Source organism: Bemisia tabaci, chromosome 7 (genome assembly GCF_918797505.1).
Source record: "Bemisia tabaci chromosome 7, PGI_BMITA_v3".
Lineage (NCBI taxonomy): Eukaryota > Metazoa > Arthropoda > Insecta > Hemiptera > Aleyrodidae > Bemisia > Bemisia tabaci.
This window is the reverse complement of record NC_092799.1, coordinates 48,633,695-48,652,652: the sequence shown is the minus strand read 5'-3', so window position 1 is coordinate 48,652,652 and position 18,958 is coordinate 48,633,695. Positions and strand designations below refer to the sequence as shown.

The following is an 18,958-nucleotide window of genomic DNA, read 5'->3' as shown; positions in this document are numbered from 1 at the left end:
TTGCAAAATATAGTTCGACCAATGTCACATGCTCCTCTCCTGGGCACCTGTAGTGAGTGAATAAAACTTATTCTGTTTTGATCATTTTCACGCATGAAATGAAAAGCTTCGCATGCGCTTTTTTCTTCGCCGGTCCTCTCATTTTGTTCATCTCTCGCAGATAGTCACACGAACGAAAATGAGCAAATTTGAGCGAGTATTGATTTGTAAAACCAACAAAAGCGTATTTGCATAATTTTTTCAAAATTGGTCGGAAAATTGAAAATCATTGAATTCATGATTGAGTGCAGAGATTGTGCAGTAGTGCGACGATACCAAATATTTCTGGTATGAGAAAGAAAAGGATTTTAGCCAAGGTGTTATGGTTATCACTGCTTTATTTATTTTAGCGAAAAGCGAGCCGAAAAGCTTTAGCGTTTAAAATGTTTATAAAATAAATAAAGCAGTGATAACCATAACACCTTGGCTAAAATCCTTTTCTTTCTCATACTGCAAATGGTGTTACTAAGCATGAACGATTTCATAAATATTTCTGAGCATCGTTGAAACGACTTCATTTTCTGAATCAAGCAGCAACTTATTTATACTTCAACTTACTTGGAAATGGAAATTTACAGATGCACGTAACGAGCTTGCCTAGCCGATGGTATGCTTTCATCGCGTTTCCGGTTCTCTTCTCTCTCTCTCCTTTAATACGGTCCCACCATTTTAAATTTCTAACCCTTGTCACTTGTAGTTTAATATTCTTTTATAATGTAATGTATAATGTTCTTTTATAATGTAATGTACTTAAATTGACCAATAAAGAAAAAATGAAATAATAAAAAAACGGGCTGTTGATTTTCATATTGTTCATCGTGAATTGACTGAAATGTGTTGGCCAGTATCAGAAGATGCTAAAATTACTGAATCTAGTAATTTTGAACTACCATCATTTTTTTAAGTTTGGAGATCTTTCTTTAACTACTTAAATAAGTAAAAAAGCATTCTGATACTAGGTTGTCTAATCCTAGTTTTTAAAAAGTACTTATTAAAACTTTTTAACTGCCACAATTTTTAAAATATAAAAATTTCATGTACTTAAATCATATTATAAATTTTTATTTTGATAAACAATATGATTTAGTTGTACAAAATCAAATAACCGCAAGCTTAACCGCAACTGCTGGCTTTTTATTAGCTGGCGATATTAGTTCTTACTATAGGTTACTCTAAATTAAAATTTTTTTCTGTGAAAACGTTACCGTCGTCGCCGCTGACGTCACTGGCGCTTTATATATGGACGTAAATATGCTGAAAGGAACTATGTTGCTCGCAAATCCTATGCATATAGTTCCTTTTAGCATGGATATGTTCATATGTAGTTCCCATTCATTCTTACGGTCCTCAACTAACGAGTATAAATCCACCCGACTCTGATTATGTAAGGACTTACCTAACTTTTTAGACGAACATTATCTTCCTTAAATAATTATGATGTTTCTCACGGTTCACGTGGAGATGGAGGTATGCCCTTGTTTCAGAGGAAGGTATGAGAAAGGACTTAAATTTCATTAGATCCTCTGAGTTTCCGCATACCTAAACTAAAATTTCTCATTTTTACCCAGTTTTTCTCGGACATTCCGACGCATCCGTGCGACGGAAGTGCGTTGTAGCAGCATTCGAACTTTGCCAAATTTCATTCCCTAATTTACAAACCCGCAAGCTCGAAAATGCACTCTCTTCGACTCTTTCAGCTAAAGCATACTATTTTTTTTACTTAGTCCAGTCCTTCTGAAAATGTCAAAGAAAAATGTGCATGTTTTCATGTGCGCTCCCTCAAAAATAAAATACTAAATCGGGAGGGGTCATTAATTAAAAATAACGCATACGGCGGTCCTCTTTTAGCGCGGAAAAGTGTTTCCTTAATTTTATTTGAACCCTTTCAATCGGAGGATCCAGACACTTCGAACAGGAGGGGTGGAGGGGAGGTCCGAAGGGTTTCCCTTGGACAATTTTTGAAATTTTAAAACATCTAATATGCAGTTTGAATCAATTCTGTCATGAGTAATTTACAAATCTGAGCTTCCTTCCTTCCGCTTTCCCTCCCGCTTTTCTCCCGCTTTTCTCCCGCTTTTCTCCGTTCCTTCTTCCTTCCTTCCCTCTTTCGTTCCCCTGCTCTTTCGGGTCAACGAGGGGGGCTTGAGCCTCTACGGCCCCTTTGGATCCGTCTATGACCATTTTTGAGAGCGTGAACTGCACATTCATATAAAACATATGCACATAGCACATAGCACATAGCACAAAGCACATGGCATGCATATGCATGCATAATAGCACATTCATATGTTCCGAACACTGGGGACGTCAAGTAGCCTATTCTTTAGCATTGAAGGCGACTTTGTCCGCGCGATCGCAACTCGGCAATATCGACACGAAACGACGCTTTGAGTCATAATAATATTTCGAGAAAAACTTGTTTCATTGGTTCTTCTAAAAAAAAATAAAATAGGAACGGAAATTTTGAAACACCGTAATCAAGATACGGTTTATTTCGTACTTCAGCCATCGATATGTTGACCGGGGCCGGTGATTCTCTTTTTCAGAGGGGAAGAACAGCACAATCCCCAAAATATCCATTTAATAGGATACATTTGTGATGAATAGAGAGTGACTTTCCGGTTTGAATTTTAGCACAGGTATGGAATGTTGATCATAATACTCAGGTAAATTCAGAAGAAAAAAAAAGCACCAACTTATGGCCTGAAAATCTGTCTATTTTAATTCAAATAAATTATTAATTTTAATTGACCTTCAAGAGTATTATTTTAGATTTATCCCTACGTGCCAGACTCTATATTGATCATATGTAATGACAATATCGCGTTAATAAAACTTTAATACAAGTTTAAGAGATGAGCTAACTTGTAATGAGAAAATTGATACATTTATAACGCGCCTATGTATCTCAATGTATCAGATACTCCTGTGAGCGTGCTTTATCATCAAAACGTCACAATCAAATTTTGAACGCAATTGAATTAAATGGTTTCAAATAAGTTATTCACTGACATTTTGAAATAGTCAGGACAGTGTCCTGGATCTGAAAAAGATGGATTCAGGCAAATTATTTGTGATAATTCTTAAATTCCTTGTCTCCAAGGATAAAGAAAAAGGTAAAGATATCTTTATTTCTACGACTAAGTGTAAGGATTGAAATAGCATATCGACGGTGAAACTACCAAACCACGTATCTCGGTTTGCGACGTCGCAGACTTCCTGTCATACTTCATTTTTTAAATGAAAAACTACTTAACGTCCCGTCCTTGAAAATTTCTGTGATTTTTCCTCTTCGTGCGGAGAAAATTCTGTGAAAATTTCAAGGAATGATATTGATTTGGTCTACTTCAAAAAAATAAAATGCGAGCGTAGATTTTTAAGCACCGCAAACGAGATTACGTGGTTTGGTAGTTTCACCGTCGATATGCGGCCTTTGTAATTACAAAACTTCTTAGGACAAACGGTGCATAAATCAATCCTTCCTTTTTAAAGAAGTAAAAAACTACTGTGCGTATTCATTCTGTTTCATCTGCACACAAGCTGCTTCTAAAAGAAGTGAAGATCACAAAAATCATCCATTCAAGAGAGAAGGCCTTTTTCGTCGTTTTCCAAAAGTTTTAAAAAGTGAATTTTCGCGGTTTTGCTCTTAAAGTTCTCATACACACGCGCCTTCAAACACTCAAAGTAACTAGCGTGGGAGTAACTCAGTTTTCAGGAAATTTCATCCATTTTGCGGTGAGACACACGATCGGCTAACCAACTTCGCGAGCGCCCTATGTTTGGCGCATTCTGTGAGTTTCCGGCCAACTTCTGACAAAAGGGCGATTGCTAGGCGCGAAAACCTTCCGCTGTGAGAGGAGAATTTCATAGACTTTCGAGCCATAAGGAAAATACTTTTTATTTTTCATGAGGGAGGAAGATAAGCCTCCTCCTTGTATGTTAGTGTGGTGAGCGGTGTGTATGACTTGGGACTTGGGATGGCTTGAAAGGAAAAGACCTTTGAAAAATCTAAGGTTTCCTTCAAATCTTATGAAATTTAACAGCCGCTATAAGGACGTATATATGCTAAAAATAACTATGTGAGAATGGACCACTAGACAAGGTACGAATTTCAGCATTCTGATACACGTTTTTTCACCATTTCACGTAAAACACGATGCGCATAACGAAAATTACCGAAATCAACTCCATCGGAAGATATTTAATGATTCTTGGTGCGTGAATCAACCACCCGCTCAAGAAAACTCAATGCTCTACGTGATTCACATCGCGCGCTAAACGTTATCATAACATCTCTGCGAAAAAAAAATCTGGCAACCTCAATCATGACACTTTGGCTTAACTATAGCAAATGGCTTATAGTTTGAAAAACACATGGTGAGAAATGAACATTGCTCGATTGAGAAGCTTGCTGAAACCGTTGTAGTGCTCGATTTGACTCGCGTAGAGCTTTGAGTTTCATGTGAGCGGGCAGTTCAAATTCCTCGTGACCAATGTGAAATAAAAATGTTAATATCTCCGTTAGGAGTTGGTTTCAGTAATTTTCGTTGCGCGAATCGTGTTCTACATAAGTGAAATTCTGGTTAAGATACATGTGTCAGAATGCTTAAATTCGTACCTTGTCTAGTGGTCCATTATTTGCCGTTTCATCGCCGACATTTGGAAAGCCAATTATAGATGAGTGCTGACTGAGCAAGATAGTGTGGGGCTCCTTCATTTTTTAAAGCATGCAACACGGCCATCCCTCAAGAACGTACAGTTGCATGAGGGCATTATTATCAATATTATCAAAGCAGCTTGAAACATGGTTCAAGATAACCTTCTTGTGAACTTTTCAAGTGAAGATATTTAATATGCAATCCTTTGTTGAGACTGTTAAGATGACAGAATTAGTTTATATCTCAACGATACCGCAAACCGAGTTAAGCAGCGGTTTTGCACTTTTATCGTCGATTAGTTTTGACACGACCATGATGGCGACAATCAGTACTGCTGCGCGCTAGGGAAAAACGCCGTGTGAGCCTTCATACAATTTCTAATGAATTTTCCGAGAAAATTTTGAATATTTCTCTACCAATTTTTATGGAAATTTCAGCCATAGTAAGATTTAAAGTACTTGAACAGTAAAAAAAGGGGGAGGGGGAAGTAAGGACATGCCTTAGAGATATACACTTTTTGTCGGGGGGTATTTTTGTGACATTTGCACCGTTTTCGCTTAGCATCGGAGAATAGCATTAAAACGCGAGATCCTGCTAAGGCTCATCTTTTTTGCACGTAGAGATAGAACACGCCCCCAACGCGGCAAGAAGTTGCACGCACCAATACGACGGAGGTTCAGCGTCCAGGTAAATGAAGTAGCGAACGGCTGTCGTGTTAGCTTTCTCGCAAAGCAACACGTACTCATTACTGGAGAATTCTGCGTCGTTTCCAGTATTTTTTCCAACTCATCATAGCGCAGCCGTCGGGTAATGGCAATGCAGATTGACTGCAACGTCTATTTCTCCGAGCAGGTTCGTTCCTTCTCCTCGAGCATGGTACATGCGGGCGATATTGCCGAGTCGAAGGAGTTGAGCCGTTGCAAATAGGAAATACCGAGATCCTACCAACTGAATGAACTTTTTACGGGTCTTCCTACAAAAATGGACCGCTAGACAAGGTACGAATTTAAGCATTCTGATTTATGTTTCCTCTTCAGTTTCACGTACTTAGACCATGATTAGAGGACCTATACAGGGTGATCCAGGGTTAAACGGCCAGACTGCAGGAGTCGAAACGCCCCCAAACTCCCTCTTCAAATGAAGACTTCGATTTTTTTTTTAGATAATTTGTGAATTCAGGGCATAAAAGTACAGGAGAGTACAAATTTTCATGAGATTTAAAAAGGTTCACAACCGTTGCCAAAATTTAGGAAAAAAACTATTTACTTTCAGAATTTTTTTTTTGGGGGGGGGGGGGGGCGTTGCTTCGACTGGGCGCTTCTGCAAAATACGTTAAACAACAAAAAAGTATAATTTTAACCCATGGATCGCCCTGTATAGAGACGGTACGGACATATAGAAATATGGAGCTCCTAGGGTCCATAAGGGCAGCGAATCTTCTAAAACAAAAAATGTCACTGCCTCTTCAGATTCCAATATCAAACCAAGAGAGCCAAAACTGTTCATGGGCGCTCTCCCGCAAAAATGAGTGAATTTATGCAAACACCAATTGGACGTATTTCTATCAAACGGAACTATGTGCATGAGGACATGAGCCCTGAGACTCATGAGAATATGTGCATAACAGGGCTCACGTCATAATGCACATAGTTCCGTTTGATAGAAATACGTCCAATTCAAATACGTGATTTGCAAACGACGGGACGTAGCAATATAGTAATAAATCACTTCCGATAATTGGACGTACTTCTATCAAACGGAACTAAGCGTCATATGGTGAGGAAGGGAGAGGGGGGTTTGGATTCGTGGGTGTTGCGGAACGCGTTGCTCGTTCCGTCCAATACTCGCAATGCTTTTCCATGGCGCTTACAATTAGTTCCGTTTCATAGAACGCGCTATCCGGGATTCTCAAATCCTCAAGAGGAACTCAATTTGGCGCTTAGTTCCGTTTAACAGAAATACGTCCAATTTAAATTCACAGGTGGGCCCTTTTGGGTCCTAAAAGCTCCATGTCGTAACCTCAAAATTACCGACATGTCCCTACTCTCTCCCTATACATATAGGTGTGCTCTAAACACGATTCGTGCAACGAAAATGACTGAAATTGACCAATATACGAGTGTATTGCATATTTTGCAACTTTAAAAACCCTGTATCTAAAGCCTTGCATTCTCGAAATCAGGTCAAATCTTGGAAACAAAGAAGAAAACCAACCTAATTTATCAACCGAATTTAACCTAATAAAACCTATCCAATCGACCCATATGTTTCTTTGGCTCTTGACTGCAGATATATGTAAAGATATTATCCTACTTGAGTTCATAACTCATTCAATACCCAGCCAATTGGATGCGAGTGCGCTAAAAGAGGTGAAAGACAGTTTATAGCCGAGAAAAACCTGTTCACGTGAGGCACGTAATGACGGCGTGTGTCGAGATACATACGCGCGCTCCGAGATAGCACCGCGGTATCTTGTCGATCTTGCCCGCTTCGTCATGTGCGATCCGCTACGAAAAAGCTGCGAAATCGTGCGAGAAAATTGAAATTTCAACGGTATTTCGGCGAAATTATCGTGCCGAAGTGGCAAAGTCCGTTTCGGAGGTAATTAAATAAGTAATTCCTCGTAGTTGTAAGACAAGCGCTTGGCGGACTTCCGACGGAGCGTATCAAAAGGGATTTGCCGTCCGCTTGACCCGAGTCCCTTGGACCTTGGTGCCATTTTTTGGTTCATAGATTGGCCATTTTTGCATCTTGAACACTGAACTTCCCTTGGTTAAGACGAATTTTCATTGGAAGCAGGAGGACATCTCAATATCATCACCTTCCGGCCAAAGTATCACAAGCGCCATGCCACGTTTAATTTTTTTTTTTTTTTTTTTTTTTTTTTTTTTTAAATGCTTTATTAGATATTTAGAGATACGTAGACATATTAAAGATGGTAAAAATTAAATACATTATTGATCTTACATTTATTTATTTTTTTGCAGAAAAATTTTTGGTTGAATATGTTCGAAAATTTCACTGAAAATTCGGACTTTCGGACAGCTTCGTTGAACACTTTTTCTGTGAAAAAATAAAATGGCGACGGAAATTTTTAAACGTCACACGGCGCTTGTGATATTTTGGCCGGAAGGTGACGATAAAATCATTGTCCACCTATTGTAAGGAGGGAGATAAGTGTTTCTCTCACTTTCAAATTTTCTTACAGGGATTACCAAGTACCCTATATAATATGAATATCAAAATCAAATAAAATTCCCTAACTTTGAGCAAATACACGGAAGAAGAAGATCTGAAACATTCAGCGCAAGTTTGACCTTAAAATCTCAAAAATCAAAAGACAGTAGTCCTGAAATTCCAAGACAAAAATTCTTAGGCCGATTGAAACACATGGTTTAAAAAGTTAAGGAGATCCCAGATGATGAGACCCTTTTTTACATATCCGGTCGCACATCGTCCGAGGCATATCATGACGGATTTAATTTGTGTACATTTATGAATCAATTAAAAATTGTATTGCACGCAGCGCTTCCAGAATATTTCAAACCCGACGTTCACTCTTGCTAAAACCGATTAAATTTTTTGCTCATCAAGCAAAGAGACTTAGCAGTCATTTTGCAGGATTAAAACCCCTTCAATCGGCTCACTCAATTTACGAGGCTTTTATCCGGCCGTTCCACCGGGGTACAACGCTGTCATACATATTGGTTTTTTCTCTCTCCCTTAAATACGGTTGGGGGGATGCATGTCGAGCAGCATGCACAGACTTGACAACGCTATATTCATTCAATAGCGAGCTTTTCAGCCCCGTTGGGTTGAAGTGAGTCTGAGCTGTCACGCTTCAACGTCTGTTCAGAAATTTGGAACTTTTTTGACAATGTGGGATCTTCCCGGCACTTGCCAAAGTTAAAATGATTTGCGTAACTTGTGGAAATTGCAAACATCGCCGCATTGTTTTCAGGAAAGGCCGTGCTAGGCGCGTATCTGAGAGCCTACACCTTTTGGTCAAAGGAACTACATTTCGGGTCAGGTTACCAATGTTTTTGTTGGTCATATTGGACCGCGTTTAGCAGAAAAGGAACCAAGCCGCATTCGCCATGGTCAACTAAAACTGCCAACTTAAATTTTTTACAAAAGAACGTTTGTGTGGATTTTTTTCAAAAATAAGAAATTTGCTCCATTCAATGTAGAAAATTCCATGAAATGTACACAAAAATCCGCACAACCGTTTTCATATAAAAATTAAATTGTTCGTTTACATTTAACCGGGAACTTAAATGTTTTACACGAGAACGCTCGTGCGGATTTTTTCAAAAATAAGAAATTTGCTTCATCCTATGTATAAAATTCCATGTAATGTACACAAAAATCCGCACTACCGTTTTCATTTAAAAATTCAATTGCTCGTTAACATTCAGCAAAAGCTGATGTGGGTTGGTTCCAATCTGCTTGACGCGGTACAATAGGAGGGAGATTTTGGGAATAGAACTTAGTTTCTACAACCGAGGGCTTGAAATCCAAGTCGGAAACTTTGGCTTTCCGGATGGACCAACTTTTGGCCTTAGAAGCCGATTTTTTTCTTTCCGTGCTGAAAATTCAAGCCGTGTAAAAAGAAATTCGGCAATGTGCGCAACTCTCATCCTTCGTTTTCCCTCAACAACGGGAATAGATTCAATTGGCGTTTGGAAACATAACTTACCTATTCACGGCGCGGCGGCTCCCGGGATACGCAAATCATCGGTGATCACAAAAAAGCGGGCGGGCATTTTTCCCCGCGCGGGAAAAAGCGGGCTCCGGGGGGCGGGTCCATTTCATTCATACTTGGGGCTCGGCGAGCGTATTTTATCATCGGCTCGGCGATTGCGTCCGAGGAGGCCAGCGGAAACGGATAAAATACGCGGCGGCCGGCCTCCCGCTCCGAACGTCCGAATAAATTTCCTGATTACTTTTTCAACGGAACATCGCCCTGGCTGGCGATATATTAGGGGTTGGAGCACGCCTCCGTTGCAGTTGCGATTCCTGACCGCGTCATCAGAGTGCGGGTAGCGTTACGTGAAATACTTTACAATCAAAATAATGTCTTCAGCAATTTTTATCTAAAAAGTTGGAGGGAGGGTCAAGTCGGGCTTACGTAATTCTAGCGGCTCACTGGAAAAAAAACACATTGGGTGTAGAGTCCAGACTCTTAAAAACATCGACAAGAAAAAGTACGCTTGATTCAATCAGAATCTAGCTTAAATCGAGAACTAAGATTTTTAATTTGAGCGGATTTCGTTTTGATTCAAGCGAAAATCCGATTGAATCAAGAGTATTTTTGCTTGTCAATGTTTTCAAGAGTCTGGACTCTAGATCCAATGTGTTTTTTTTTTTCAAGTGAGAGCTTGAGGAGTTAGCTTACAGAGTCGTGTTTTGTTCGAAACAACAAAATGTTTCCGTTTCCGCGAAATGCGCACTGGCGCCTACAAACCTAACGGGATACTTCCCGCGTTGCGCAATGCGTGAAGTATCCCTGTTAGGTTTGTAGGCGCCTATGCGCGTGTCACGCTGGTCGCCCAGCGAAGTCCGGAGTGCTACGGCGTTTCAAGCAACTATTTCGCGACATAGGCGTTGCACAGTGTCATACGAGATTGAAGGCGCTCCAACATATTAAGAATGACAGGTATCGAAGTACAGGGCTTTCCTCGCAAAATAAATCAAGAAAATACGGCACAAAAAGACAGCAGTAGTCCAAAAACTCACTGAGTTGTAGCATCCATATTTAATAACGTTTAGCATGATTTTTGAATTTCATTAGAGAAAAATGTGACTCGGGTTAGGCAGAAACATTCTTGAGTATACCGTTAAGAAGATTTTATTTTGAATCAAGAATAAAATGTCTAAATGAAATACGGTTTCTACTTGATCTAAGTGACTTTTCTTCTTATTTAGGCATCCTTTTTTCTCTAAACAGGTATTATTTTCTCAATTGATTCATAAGGAAATCTTCTCGACGGTTTTGAGCATATTTCTGCTTGAATCAAGTCACTTTTCCCTCTAATTAAGTTCAAAAATCATGCTAAACGTTACTGGATCTAGATACTAGGACTTGGCAAGTTTTTTGATTACAGCTCTCTTTTTTTCGTCGTCACTCGATGTAATTTGCGAGGGAACTTCGTGCTTCTGAATGATGTCATCAATCATGATATGTTGGGGTGCCTTCAATCTTGTATATGACTGTTTGTATGATACTAACGCCAAGATTCTCAATTATATATTTGTTTCCGTTTGGCCAACCGAACAAACAAAAAACGAGCAAACCCTCATTCTTCGAAGACATTATACATTTCATCCAAAAACGTCGTGAGCAAATGTTGTTTGTATTTAAATGTTGACCAATTAACTTTGGGTCTCAATAATTGGTAAATGGACCAAAACTCTCCTGCCGAAAAAAAGGCATAGACTTAAACTACTGGAAAGAGCAAGTGCTCGGACAAAAAAATCGTTAACAAAATGTCCTATAACCTCTGAATTTTGAGCCTTCATAATTTCTGATTTTCTAGAATCGATTTTTTTGTCACGATTTAAATTGATGAAATCGGATCCTTCGGATTGAATCGATTTTTTCGAAAAAATCCCCAACACTAACTCAAGAACCGGCATCCTGGCCTCAACACTCAACAGTAGCTCCCCCCCTTTCCCCCCATCAGCTGTCAAGCGCCATGCCACGGAGCGTTATCCAGTCCGATTCCGAATCGCGACTCGGCGCAAAAAAATTATCTCCACGCCTGGCGGGTGCCCTCAGCCAAACCCCCCCCCCCCCCCCGCTGCGGTCAAAAGTTTCCACGCGATGAGTCAGCTTTTGCCATAGGGGCCGAGTTGAGATCGTCCCAACTTTTCTCCGCCTCCCAAAGACCGGAGCTCGCGGATTTATATTTCCGAGACGGCGACCGTAGCCCAACCCCTGATCGGCAGGTCTCTATTACATTGAGGAAAATATTTTTTCATGACTTAACATTACTGAAGTTTCGGGCGGGGAAATGAAAAACAATGACCATGCTCGGGACGCGAAGGAGGAAGAATATTGAACTGGGTCGATCTAAATAAGATTTCATTATCTGGAGTTCGACTTTTCCCCAAAATGTAAGCCGGTAAATGATATAATCCCTCATCGGAACCAAATTCAGCAGTGGCGTGGCGTGAATTGCGATGTATCGATTGTTCTGATGTCGTATAAACCTATGGTAAAGAATCGATTATTCAGGTGTCCGCTGCGAATATCCTGTTTATCGATCCTTTTCCATAGGTTTAAATGGAATAACAATCGATATATAGCAAAGCACGCCACGCCACTGAAATTCAGCTTCACAACTCCACGAGTTGTTATGCTGACTACGGAACACCGGAAAAAAAAAAAAAAAAGATGCTGATTTAACACTCTGGATGTAAAAAAGTGTGTGAGACAACGCAAAAAATGCTACCGCGACAGCAGTTACTTTAGCAATGTAAAGATGTAGAACTAACTGATGTAGCGGTTAATTCAGCGTTTTGTGAGTTGTCACACACTTTTCTACATCCATAGTGTTAAATCAGCATCCTTTTTTTCTGTGAATAATCCTGCAATTTTCCGGTTAAAAATGTGTTTCCTGATGTTCTGTATGAAATTCAACCGCCTCTCAGTCGCTCTCTTGCGATAAGCGACGGAGGCAGTAGCTTACCTTCTTGATGGCGCTTTGTGAAATTTTGGACCTGCGCGGAGAAAAGGTGGGTTCAAAAAAAATCAACATTTGTAGAGTTCTAATAAACCTATAGCGCATTCGAAATCTGAGAGTAGTGACGTTGAGCAATTTTCACAGATTTCCTCTATCTATCTCAATCTAGGAAATATTAAATGAGGGAAGGTTGAAGTTTCCGCACAAAATTTCCGATTTAAACATTTCCGCACAAAATCTCACCGTAAATAGTATTTATTCACACAATTGTGCAGCACCGCGCAGATTAATAAAAAAATTTCAATGTACCATAAGAATGTGTTACATTGAGTGTCTTTCGGAGCAACAACCTCTAAAATTCTAGAAATAGCATAATCAGGACGTAAGTAGAACAGGTCAAAAAAAAAGTTGAGCCAAAACTTGATGGCAAGTCAATGAGATGGCAGTTCTATCTGATTTGAATAGGATGCATATTGCAATCGTGAAAGAGAAGTTATTTTTCTGAACCACGACTGATGAAGATGGAATTTGCGGGGAAACGTCAATCACGATTTTTGTGGGGAAATGACAAAACAGAGGTTTCCGTGCGGATAAGGCATACCTCCTAAATAAGTAAACTTACTTTCTGAACGGCGCTCGTAAAATATATCCCTTTTCCTCAGAATGCACTAGGCTGATGCTGAAGATGCACCTAAACGAGAGGATGTCATCAGTGAATCAAGACACGAGCATAATTGGCAAGAACGGCAGCTCGAGGGGCTTTGGAGGCGGGGGGTGGGGGGAGAGGTCACGGGTCGCGTCAAATTGCGGGTGGCGCGGGGGTGGCGCTCCTCAATGAGCCCTTAATTATTTGATTAGACGCTCTTTTATCGGGGCGCGGGTCTCGGCTTCGACCGCGTCAAACAGTTTGTAAGTCACGCTCCAGCGCGCTCCTGTAATTCTATCGGTTAAATTAGTTTTAAATGGGATTACGCCCCCTCCGCCCCCCGCCCCCGCGCCGTCCCCCGCTAAACCCCCGTGACACCTTGTTGCCATCGAGGCAGCGATTACCTTTGTCATCGAATTCTGAAAGCGGATATGGCTGTTCCGGGCCGAGGCTCCAATGGGCAGCGTTTACCTGGAGTGCCTTTATGGGTCAGTTGCGCTGCGGGCTGATTATTGAAATTGATAGAAAAAGCTATAGACAAAAAAGACATAGAGGGTATGGAGTGATCCTATTAGTTGAAATGTGTGGCTCTTATAGACTAAAGGAGAAAATGATGGACTAGCTGTCGGGTTTCTCGTGAGTTGCCGTTAGTTAGTCTATTACCCACTGCCTTTGTCCATTGCAACCACCCGCTTCCACCAATAGGTTCCCTCCATATCCCTTTTGTCATCTTTGTCTATAGCTTTGCCTGTCAATTTCAATAATCAGCCCGCTGGTCACAGAATTGTGTTTCGATGATTGATTCTTGTAGATCAGCTAACAATGATACGATCTGTCCAAACAGCAACTTTCTTCGTTCAATATTTTTCAAGTTATTGCCCTTTGAAAAGTCGGGTTCTTGACGTCATCCGCCGCGGTAGGGACACACTCAGTTTCTTCTACCTTGCTTGAATCCGATTTTCACGTTGAATAATCGGTGGAAACGTGCATCCCACCGACTGATGAAAGCAACGTGGAAGAAAGCAAGGGTTCCCTTTTGCGGTGGATGACGTCAAAAATCCAACTTTTCAAAGGCCGATATCTCGGCTAGTATTGAACGTAGAAAGTTGCTGTTTGGACAGATCTTATTATTTTTAGCTAATTTACAAGAATTAATCATCAAAACACGATTTTGGAACCAGTGCAACTGACACATTATTGGCGTTTTCTCACTTAAATTTTAGAGGGAGCAACGTATATTTGGACGTATTTCTATCAAACAGACCTATGTGCAGGTGAGAAATATGGGGTGTGCTCTAGAAAGCTCCATAAGAAGCAATGTAAAAGTGGGCGTGATTCCTTTCGAAGAATTGGAAAAGCGGAATATAACATTCTATCAAACAGACCTATGTCTGAATGTCATGAAATAGTTGCTTCAGGCGTCGCCGCACGGCCGGCGCGGAACGCGCATTGGCGCCTACAAACCTAAGTGGATACTTCAAGCATTGTCAATGCGTGAAGTATCCACTTAGGTTTGTAGGCGCCAGTGAGCCTCTCGCGCTAACAGCACGCCGCTCCGCTCTATTAGGCTTTAATATTTATACTCGCATAGTCAGCGTTTTTTAACTCATGATTTTGAAATGTTTGCACACTCTGCATTGATTATTCTCATTTAAATTGATGGGAAAAAAATATGTATCAATTTAACAAAGGAGGATAATAATATAATGTGTGGTTTTTAAATATTGGTGGTTCCGTGTCAAATTTAATGATTTCCAAAGCACTTTACTTTTTTCTTTTACATTTTGTGCTTTCATTGTGCTGCAGCGAGGTGTACGCGCAACCAAACGCTCAAAATTTGACGTATTTGACTCTAAAAGATCGATGTACAAATGGGCTAAAACTAAAGATTGAGTGCTTCTTGGTTTTTTCCCTCTTTTATTCATTTTTGCAGTTCCTGTCGGCACAACTACTGTCGTTAGATTAATGTCGCTTGGAAAAGGTTTTACAAATATTTGTCACGCCTTAAAAATATAAACGTTTTCAAAATGAAGTGATAATTTCGTAAAAAAAAAATTAAAGAAATACAAAAAAGGTCCTATACATATCTAAGGTATATTGTGCATCAAATATTTTAAGGATAGAAATGAAACCAAATATTCACCAATGACAATTTAAAAAGATGATTCAAAAGGAGAAGGTAATAACATTTCATTTAGAAAATGAGCAACCATAACAACACCTCCGTCTCTCTCAATTTCTCATTTCCGTATTGTCAATATAATTTGACATACCGAATAAAATATAACTCTTGAACCAAGTCACTGTTGCTAATTTTACTTGTGGGCGTAAACTACTGGACAAAAAGGTGTGCGAACAAAAAATCGTTGACAAAGTGTCCTGAAACCAACACGAGGATACCCTTGGCTCATACATTAAACAATTTTTGGAGGAAATCTGATCTGCTAAAATACATAATGTTCAAAAGGGAAATGCCGCCAGATGATGACCTAGGGCGCTGAATTATCTCATTTTTGAATCTATTTTTATACTTTTCCCCATAACTGAAAAAAATTATGAAAAATACTGCGAAATCAGCTCTTCGAGCACTCTCAGATGATGCAAAAAATTTGCGTGCAAATGCTCCGTTGACGTTAAGAAGTTTTCTATTTAGAATGTAAATTATGACCAAAAAGTCCGCAACACCACAAATCGCCCGGTTACTCAGTTCCACCGTCAAAATGTACTATAACTGGAACAAAAATAATACCTCACTCCCAAATTTCTTCAACAAAGAGTGTATTCCTAGCGCACACCCAAAAACGCCACTGACTCTCGATGAAAACATTTCAGACAAATCTCCTCTATGTGCTATAATGAAATTTTGCGGACAACAAAGAGTAGACCCTCTATAATTTCATTAAGGTTGGTCCGCGCTAACGGAGTACATGCTGCTGCCCACATGGCACAAGAGGGAGAGAAACGTGGTGCATTGATGTAGACTGTTGAAAATCTATTTCCAGTCATCGATGGCTGCATTTACTTCCATGCATACAAACACCTCGATCAAAGTAAAGTTCCATCCGTTTTCTCATTCCCGCGCGGTTGACTAGTCAAACCATCGTTTCCCTAATAATTCACATCTGTCGAGACCTCGTCTTTCCCTCTACCCAAGTAGCATTTTTCAACGGAAAAATCGCGATTTTATCGCCGATAAAGTCGCGATTATCCTCGATTTTATCGGCGATAAAATCGCTAGGATCATCAACATTTGAGCGATTATCCTCGATCTTTTCGCGATTTTATTGCGATTTTATCGGCCCGAAAAAATTGCGATTTTATCGCGATAAGATCGAGGATGATCGCTCAGATGTTGATGATCCTAGCGATTGATAAAATCGCCAAAAAAAAGGGGTTAAAGTTGTCAGCCGATTGCCGTTAGGTTCAGCCGTCAGGTCCTTTGACGAAGACGAGCGTAAAATCCCCGGAGCCTCCGCGGGGATTCGAACCCCAATCGCTACGGTGGAAGGCCAGCACATTGTCACTATGCTATGACCGCTATATGACTTGCGTGTGCGAATTGAAGCCTCTTATACATGGATCGGCGCGGCGCTTCGCAACCTCACAACTTATGTCTTTGCGTTGACTGACACCGATTTTTCATTGGATTTTTTTTTTTTTTTTTTTTTTAATTTTCCCTCCTCTGTGTTTTATTTCATACCTTGAAATACGGTTGGTAAAATAAGGTTCTATTGGTAATCTCATCATTCTGTCTCTGTAAAATTACCAATAATTAGTCCAGGCAAATAAGCCATGAAAAGGGCTATAGCCTGCAAAAATCCCGGGTAGCAATGTTTTCATCGATTCCTATGTAATTTTTGACGCTGAATCCGAATTTCAACTTTGCGCCATTAAATTCGGACCGGAAAGTTGCCAAATTTGGCAAAAATGGCCTAAAATCGGACTTTTTTCCGGATTATGGCCTGTAACTTGCCAAAAATTGATCTGACGATAAAATTAGTTATTTTCAGAAATAAAGCTCGTTAAATTTCCTATAAAAAAGTTCCTATACACTTTTTTGCTCAAGGCAAAATCAAGCGCGCTGGCGGGCTCCGAACTTTGTAAAATGTGCGAAAATTGCGCATACTGTAATGTGTTGGGTTATCCTTATTATTTACATCAATTCATTTCACTAAGTGTAAATTTTATCATCTTCACTTAATTTGTCCAGAAATTACTCGTCGGACGATTAAAACAGGAGACATCGGGCAAAAACCGCGAAAAACACAATTTTTGCTCATTTTTCAAAGTTCGGAGCCCGCCAGCGCGCTTGATTTTGCATTGAGCAAAAAAGTGTATAGGAACTTTTTTACAGGAAATTTAACGAGCTTTATTTCTGAAAATAACTAATTTTATCGTCAGATCAATTTTTAGGAAGTTACAGGTCATAATCCAGAAAAAAGGCCGATTTTAGGCCATTTTTGCCAACTTTGGCAACTTTCCGGTCCGAATTTAATGGTGCAAAGTTGAAATTCGGATTCAGCGTCAAAAATTACGTAGGAATCACTGAAAGCATAACTATCCGGGATTTTTGCAAAAACCGCATAAAACGCAATTTTCGTTCATTTTTCAATGTTCGGTGCCCACCAGCGCGCTTAATTTTGCCTTGAGCAAAAAAAGGTATAGGAACTTTTTTTTGGGGAAATTTAAGGAATTTTTTTTTTTTAAACAACCACATTGTCGTTAGATCAATTTTGGACGAGTCACAGGCCGTAACCCGCAAGTAACCAAATTTTCGCTCATTTTTCAAAGTTTGGAGCCCGCCAGCGCGCTTGATTTTGCCTTGAGCAAAAAAGTGTATAGGAACTTTTTTATAGGAAATTTAACGAGCTTTATTTCTGAAAATAACTAATTTTATCGTCAGATCAATTTTTGGCAAGTTACAGGCCATAATCCGGAAAAAAGTCCGATTTTAGGCCATTTTTGCCAAATTTGGCAACTTTCCGGTCCGAATTTAATGGCGCAAAGTTGAAATTCGGATTTCAGCGTCAAAAATTACATAGGAAACGATGAAAACATTGCTACCCGGGATTTTTGCAGGCTCTTTTCCTTGTTTGCCTGGACTAAATAGTGAGATGGCAAAGTTACCAATGGACCTTGGGAAAAACGCCAATAGTTTTTATCGACTGTGGTAGAATTACCGAGATAAAATGGTAAAGTTACCGGGGATTGATTACCAATAAAAGTGGTATTCTTACCTGAAAAAATCAGTAAAAATACCGGTTTTCAGGTAAGCTTACCAGTCTGTCTTTGTAACATTATACTAATAATTGATAAAAAAAAATGAGATGGTTAAGTTACCAACGGATCTCGGTAAAAACGGCGGCGGCGGAATAGAAACATCTTTCATATGCGTCATTCATGCGTTAATGAAAAATTGCAATTTATTGCAATTTTATCTCTATAAAATCGCGTTCGATAATATCGCGATTTTGTTGCAATTTATCGCGATTTTTCTCCCGATAATATTGCAATAAATCGCGACGTCGATAAAATCGCGATACATTCTCCAATTAAATCGCAATTTATCGCGATCACTGCTACTTGGGTACAAGAAACGTAACTACATTTCGATGTTGCCAAATTTTCCCTCGCAAACTGCTTTTTTACTAGGAAAATCTTAGTCATTTCTGACTGAAAATTTCACTCATTTTTCTTCTGATTTTATGCAAAAATCAGAAGAATTTTTGAAAAAATTGCACCGGTACATTCTTGCAAAAAAAATGAAACTGTTTGTGTCAATTTTGCAGACTTGGGATGGAATTACGTACAGTGTTAAACAAGTGTGTCTTTATCTCTTTAGGAGTATTGTTATTTTTTTTTTTTTTTTTAGTTCTAGTCGCGTGAACTGCTTTCTAGGTGAAAGAGCCTCCCAAAAAGTGGCCCCT

The 18,958-nt window shown here is 39.7% G+C and overlaps 1 protein-coding gene across 7 annotated transcripts in view; it reads right to left on the bottom strand.

The window, feature by feature from the left end:
• Nucleotides 1-18,958, bottom strand: part of LOC109030130 (Crustacean cardioactive peptide receptor) — a 538,683-nt gene that overhangs the window by 139,216 nt on the left and 380,509 nt on the right. The gene's annotated exons all lie outside the window — the stretch shown is intronic.